Raw genomic sequence first — 7908 nt, 5'->3', positions numbered from 1 at the left:
AACTTAGAGATTTTGGATTTCCATTCATTCGTTGTTGCACTTTTCTCCCTGCACATCCCTCCCCTCCGATTCATTTTTCTCTTTGAAAAGTAAAATCAAAATTCTTTCATTGGTATATAATCCCTCCCCCCAAGTCCACTCCAATATGCAGCCTTCGTTCTGGACTCCTGTTCTGACAGTAATACCCAACCATATATCCATTTTAAACAGTTCTCTCTCTCATCTGTTTCAATGCAGTATACATAATTCATCCCATCCTTCTCAGTCTCCCCCCAAAACCCAATACCATTCCCGTTTTACAACAGTAGCACAATAAGATATTCCACTCAGCATAATGTCCTCCAGGGTCACCCATTTTGAATAATATTTCACGATTTCCTTGTTTTTCAATGCAACATAGTATTCCATTGAACACCACATTTTCTAACCACCTTGGAAATAAAATTCATTTTCAAATTTTGCATTCCAATTACTAATTTTTATCAATGCATCCTGATTGCAGGTTTGATCAATTTTAGACTGTGAAAGTTGGTATAATTAAATTTTTTACCTTTGATTTTAGTGGCTAGTGCATAAATTTGAGTAATAGTTATTTTAACAAGTCTTCCTTGGGTATGGGTATTACCATTGACAGCATTGTACTGCAGAATAGATCCTGAAATATTCTTTTTTACACCACTACTCTTCAACTTGCTGGTCTCTGCTTAATAGATCATAAGATCATCAAATTCAAAATTGGCCAATACCAGTCCATTTTGGCAATACCTAGGGTACCAATCTTTATGTTTGCTACTTAATTTTTTATAAGTTCCCACTTCCTAGATTCATATTTTGTTTAGCCTATGGTCCTGTTGTTGAATATTTTCAGCTCTTTCTCCTCCTTTTGAGTCATGCTTCATGAATAAACAATGGTCCTTCATTTACTTACTCTCTCCATGTCTTAGGCTAGCTTCCACTTGAGGAAGCTGCTTTGTGAGTACTTTCAAAGCTGAGTGCCTCATGTTCTGATTCTCTGTCATGTAGTGCTCTTAGTCATAAGGTTTATGAAGGTGTACTATTTCCTAAGGGGGTGGCCAATCCTCGTCAACCTTAGTTCTTCTAATTTAAATATGTTTACTATAGGTGACCTCACTTATATTTGAAATACCAATGATTAGCTTCTACCATACTAGCAATGCACAAGTCACTATAGTACAGCAAACTCACAGATGAAGGATGGCCGTTAGTAAACAGGACCATGATAACCCATGTTGTGAGATGACACTAATAAGTAAAATTTGTTGTTGTTGCTGTTGTTATGTGCCGTCGAGTTGTTTGCCACTCATAGTGACCCTATGTACAAGAGACCTAAACCCTGCTCTATCCTGTGCCAATCGCATTGCCTCTGACACACACATCCCGATTACCCCAGTCAATGAATCAATCCACCTTATAGAGGGTCTTTTCCTCCTGCGCTGTCCCTCTGCCCTACCAAGCATGATGTCCCTCTCCAAGGACCTGTCTCTCCTTACAACATGTCCAAAGTATATCAGATGAAGCCCCAGAATCCTTGCCTCCAAGGAGTACCTTGGTTTAACCCTCTAAGGACAAATCTGTTTGTTTTCCTAGCAGTCCATGGTACATTCAATACTCTTCTCCAGCAATACAGATCAAAGGCATCAATTCTCTTTCTGTCCTCCCTAGTCATTGTCCAACTCTCTGATGCATAACAAGTGATTGCAAAGACCATGGCCTGTATTAGGCGCACCTTAGTCTCCAGAGAGACACCGTTGCTCTTGAGTACTTTAGAGAGGTCCCTAATAGCAGACTTTCCCATCACAATACGTTTTTTTTTATTTCCTGACTGCTGGTGCCAAGAGTGTTGACCATGGAGCCAAGCAAACTGAAGCTGTGAATAATCTCAATCCCTTTGCCATCCATCCTGTTGCTGCCAGTTTGTCCAGTGGTGAGAATCTTTGTCTTCTTGACATTGAGCCTCAGTCCATACTGAAGGCTGCAGTCCTTGACCCTCTGCAGTAAGTGCATGAGGTCCTCCTCAGTTTCAACGAGCAGAGTTGTGTCATCTGCATACCGCAGATTGTTGATAGATCTTCCACCAATCCTAACGCCACGCTTCTCCTCATAGAGCCTAGCCTCTTGGATAATCTGCTCTGCATACAGGTTGAAAAGGTATGGAGATAGGACACATCCCTGCCCCCACTAAATTAAAAATTGGAGAGAAACAAGGCCTGGGTAATGCTCTCTGTCATTCTTTTCAACAGTTTTGTCAAAATGAGACGTATAGAGAAGCTGATCGGTTGATCCTATTAACCCTAGACAAAGTGGTAAAAGAAAGAGAGGAGCTCAGGACTTCAAAGCCACACCTTAAGGGTTGAATAAAGGACCAAAAGGCTTCAAGTTTCCAACTGTGTCTTGGAAGAACATCTTACTCTTTTCTAGTAACAGAGCTGATATTGTTAAAACTTATATCCAGCATCTTCCTGAAAGAGTGGTCAAATAACAATATTAACTGAAATGTCAACCTTGAATAGTGTCAGAAGGTAAAGTGAAAGTAGTGATGGGGAAGAAACTGGATCCTGAAACTTGAGATGGGGACATATGGGTACATAATTAGGATATGGGGGACACTGAGCCTCTAAATTCCATTGAACCAGTCTTGCCTACAAAACCAGCTTGCCTACCCTCATCTGATGAAATGAACCAGTTGCATTTGATGGATCTTTTTACCTGGGGCATGGCCTGAAGCAGATGCCTACCAAGACGGTGCTGAATGTTCCCAGGAAACGTTATCAGTTTTACTGCTAGATCTATAAGCTCAAAATTCAAGTTTTTGCCATCCAGTCGGAACCAGATCATAACAGGTTTTGGAGACTGTAAGTCTTATGAGAGGAGATTGCCTATCTCTCTCCCACAGAGCCCTGGTAGATCCAAACCACCAGAGAAATGTCACCTTTCCATTAGCAACTCCTTATGGATTGTCACACCAGAGCACCCTCTCTGTCTCCTCCGATAGCTAGAGTTAAATCCCAGTAAGTCTCAACAGTTTAAGCGCAAAGTGTGACTCCAGAAAAGATAACATACAAGGAACTGCTTCATTTTTCTATTATGTGCAAACAGAAAACCGAATTTACACACACACACACACACACACACCCAATTGCTATTAAGGGTCTGGGATAATGGTACAAAGAACACAATATTAAATCAGCTTGTTGATTTGAGTCTCACTAAGCACATGTGTCATTTCAGCTTGCTTGGATGTACAATTAACAGTCTTGGAACCAGCAGCCAGGAAATCAAAAGATGTGTTGGATTAGGAAAGTTTGCTGTCATGGATCTCTCCAGAGTGCTGAAGTGCAAAGATGTCAGTCTAGACACCGAGGTGCACCTGATTCAGACCACAGTCTTTGCCAGTTACTTCTTATGCATCAGAGAACTGAACAATGAATAAGGATTACAGAAAAAGAATCAATGCCTTTGAGTTGTGGTTCTGGAGATTATTGAACATACCATGGACTGCCAAGAAAATGAACAGTTCTTTCCTGGAGAAAATAAAATCAAGTTGCTTTCTAGAGGTAAGGATTTTGAATCTCTGTCTCACATACTTTGGTTATATTGCCAGGAGGGACCAGTCCTTGGAGAAGGACATCATGCTTGGAAGGGTGCAGGGACGAGTACAGGAGATTAAGACCCTGAATGAGATGAATTGACTTCGTGACTGGAGTATTAGAGGCAGGTGTGTCAGAAACAGATTGGCTCAAGATAGTGCAGGGTTCAGAGTTATTGTACAAAGCGTCTCTATGAGTCTCAAGCACATAACTAGGTGACACATAACAATGACAAGCACAGATTTTTCAAAAAGTTTCAGCTCAAGAGGTTAGGAAAGGATCTCATAGTTTATTTTGTTGTTTTTAGCAAACTACACTAAGTAGAGTTGAAATACCAGTCCTACTTTTGCATATTGGAGAAGAAAGTACCCAAAGGCTAAGGAAACGTGGAACGTTGTTGTTTAGTGCCATCCAATCAACTACAGGTCGTAGCAACCTACTCAGCAACAGAAACTTGTCCTGCTGTATACTATCTTTATTACTTCCAACAAGCTTGAATCCATTGTTACAGCCACCATGGCAGTCAGTCTTGCTGATGGTCTTCCTCTCTTCCGCTGATCCTCTGCCTTTCCCAGCATTGTTTTTTCCAAGGACTGGTTTCTCCTGACAATATACCCAAAGTACACAAGACTGCTTTTTACTCTCCTTACATCTAACGAGCACCTGGGTTGCACTTCTTCCAATAAAATTTGTTCTTTAGGCAGACCATCGTATATTCAATTCTCTTCTCCGACATTACGATTTGAAGGCATCCATTATTCTTAGATTTCTTTATTCATTGTCCAAATTTCAGATGCGTAGTAGAGAAGAGTATGGTGTGAATGAGACACACCTTAGTCATTAAACTTAAAGCCTTGTTTTTTGGCACTTCAAAGAAATCCTTGGCGACATGTTTTCCTAATGCAGCACAGCTTTTGATTTCTTGACCAGCCCTAGTGGCCTAGTGGGTAAGGAGTTGCACTGCCAATCCAAAGGCACACAGTTCTAATCCACCAGTTGCTCCATGGTAGAAAGATGAGCAATCTCCTCCTGTGCAATTTACTGCATCTGCAAACCTGCTGTCGGGTCAACTATGAGTCAATTTCAACTCAATGGCACCTAACAGCAGTCTAGGTGTTGATGGTAAATCCATGTAAAACGAAATTGTTGACATGACAACTTCCGTCTTTTCGTCAATTATCATGATGTTGCCTATTGGCCCAGTAGTAAGGAATTTTGTTTTCTTGATGCTGCAATAGAATCCATATTGAAGCCTATATGATTTAATCTTCTGCAGTAAGTGTTTTTAGTATTCTTCACTTTCTGCAAGAAAGGTTATGTCATCTGCATAACACATGTTATTGATGCATCTTCATTCACTCCTGATGCTGCATTATTCATATATAGCCCAGGTTCTCGAATGATTTGCTCCACAGACAGACTGAATGTTGTCGTTGTTGTTGTGTGCCTTCGAGTCAGAACTGACCCGTAGCTGGCCTTCCAGTGGGTTATCAGAGGCACAGGAGGAGATTGAATAGGTATGGAGAAAGGATACGACCCTTAAACACACCTTGCCTAATTTTAAACCATATAGTTTTCCCTTGTTCAGCTTGAAAAACAACTTCTTGGTCTATGTATAGGTTTCACATTAGCACAACTACATGTTCTGGAATTTTTTAGTTTTTCACAAAATAAGCCATCATTTGTTGTGACCCACATAGTCAAATTCCTTTGCATAATCAATAAAACACAAGTGAACCTCTTTCTGATATTCTCTGCTGTCAGCCAAGACACATGTGACATTAGCATAAGAATCATTATACTTCTTATGCCAAAGTCTCTTCTGATTCCAGTCTAAATTTCTGGCAGTTCCCTGTCAATGTACTGCTCCAATAATTTTTAAGTCATCTTCAGCAATATTTTATTTGCATGTGATATTAATGATTTTGTTCAATAATTTCCACATTCTGTTGGGTCACCTTTTTTAGAATAAAAACAAAGATAGATCTCTTCTAGTCAGTTGGTCAGTAGCTGTTTTCCAAATTTCTTCATATAGGCTAAGGAATACATCCAAGGTTGCATTTATTTTGTATTTAAACATTTTTTGGGGGGGTCTTATTTTTGGGGTTTTTTTTTATTGTTGTTTTTCATTTATGTCTTTTTTCATATTTTTTTATTTAATTCAGGGATTTTATTCTTTTGCTAATGCTTTCAGTGCTGCTTGAACTTGCTCCTTCAGAACTATTGTTTTGGTTTGGTTTTGTTTTTTAAAATCAAATCTCACCTCCTCTTACTTCAGACCTTTTCCCATGTTTTGGCTTCTTTACATTCTAGTGTAAGTTTCAGAGTGTCTTCATGACGTGCATCTCTTCCAACATGCATTTTGGACTTTCTTTCCTGTCTTTGTAATGACCTTTTGTGTCGTGGATCATATTCTTGTCATTCTACAACTTCTCTTCAGTCATTAATATTCAGTACATAAAATCCTGACCTTTTTTTTTATTTAATGGGAATAGACTTGAAGTCACGTCTTCATTATCTTCCATTTGAATTAGCATATGAGGAATTGATAGTTCGAGCCCTGGTGGCCTCGTAGCCAGGAGTAGCACTGCCAATCCGAAGGCAAGTGGTTCAAATCCATCAGCTCTGCTCTGCATGAGAAAAATGGACAATTTCCTCTTATGCAATTTACAGCCTCAAAAAATCTATGAATTATCTGTCAGCTTTAAACTCAACAGCACATAACAACAATTCTGTTCTACAGTGAGTCCCTGACCTTATTTGACTGCTCAGATTGAGCTTCTTCATGGACATTTTCTGAAAAATGTAGTCAGTTTGATTTCTGTGTAGTCCAAAGGCATGCAGTTTGAATCCACCAGGTGCTCTCCTGGAGAAGGAGGGGCAATCTCCTCCTGTTCCAGTCAGATCTGATTCTACAGTACACAGCAGAGAAAAGGAAAAAAAAAGTAGATCGACACAAAAGACACTGATGTGTCAAATGTGATAATGGTTACCCATGGTAGACAGTGTTTGGTGGAACTCCCTGATTAAAAGAAGCTTGGAAGCAGGATTGGCATCCACTTCCAAGATAACTTGCCTCCAGAAACCCTATGAACTTGGAGAAACGATTAAAGTTATACAAGTGTTCAGGTCTTTCATTCAAAGGGTCGCTATGAGTTGTCTATAACTCAATGGCACTTGCCAACAATAACACGTCACCGTGACCCACCACTCAGAGTGAATGGAGGCTTATGGAAGTCAAATCATTAACAGCATTTTAACTAAGACAATCTCACAGTGGGGCCCTGAACACATCTTGTTACAGTAGGTTAGAGTAGATTAGTTACATTAGGCCCATAAACCCACATACAGAACTCTCAGAGAACACGCTTTTTACCACAACAATGAGGAAAAATTTTGTTAAGAGATTACTAGCATCCTGAAGACTGTCATGATGGCCATTCTGTGTAAGACAAACTTGACATGAGAACTTTCTTAATGATATTAAAACACTGTCTGCCTGAGTGCAATGGGACTGACTGGACCTTGTAGTGGTAAAGGTCAAGTGGAAGAACTTCATTGAAAAAACACAAGTGGGTGTGGTTACCATCATGAACAGCAGAGACAAAACGGCTATCAGTATGGTTTGACTCATATGGATCTATGATGTTGGCTCCTTAGTAAAGGCCTCTCTATGAGTGAAATAGATAGGAAATCTAATGAATATTTATTTGATGTGACAAATGGAAAAATTCCAGGTCAGGTGAATGACAGTCTGACTTGAATGGCCAGAATAGAGACTCACAGCCTGTCAATAGATTTCCAGATTTGAGCCAGTTTACAAGCTTCCAACTCTTTGAATGAAGGGGAGACGGCCCCTTTGAGGAAAAATCCTACTACATTCCCAAAATTTATACTGTTAATCTTTCTCTCAGCCTTTCCAAAGGATTCAACAGCTTTATAAAAAAATATATATATAAATAAATAAAATAAAAATGGCTGCTCTTTGGGGAAATTCAAAGATAACTAGATACAAACTCTAAATTGCCACTAATTCTAGGAGACACAAATGTCCAACAGTCAGAAAGGAGGTACATGGAAGTCAAATTATTACTTAGGTAGGTCTGCCTCAAAGTATATCCCTAAGTGAATTATGTAGTGACTCCCCCACTCCCAGAGTGTATCATTGGAATCACTCGGCACCTGGCAGAATCCTGCCATTGGATCCCTGACATGGAATAAAGAACGTAGTAATAGAACACAAGAACAACAGATATTATCAGAATGAATCTTTTTTATATAAAATTTTAATTGTGATTTT

This window comes from Elephantulus edwardii, unplaced genomic scaffold (genome assembly GCF_000299155.1).
Source record: "Elephantulus edwardii isolate Elephantulus edwardi_28Jun2011 unplaced genomic scaffold, EleEdw1.0 scaffold00068, whole genome shotgun sequence".
Lineage (NCBI taxonomy): Eukaryota > Metazoa > Chordata > Mammalia > Macroscelidea > Macroscelididae > Elephantulus > Elephantulus edwardii.
This window is presented reverse-complemented; position numbering follows the sequence as displayed.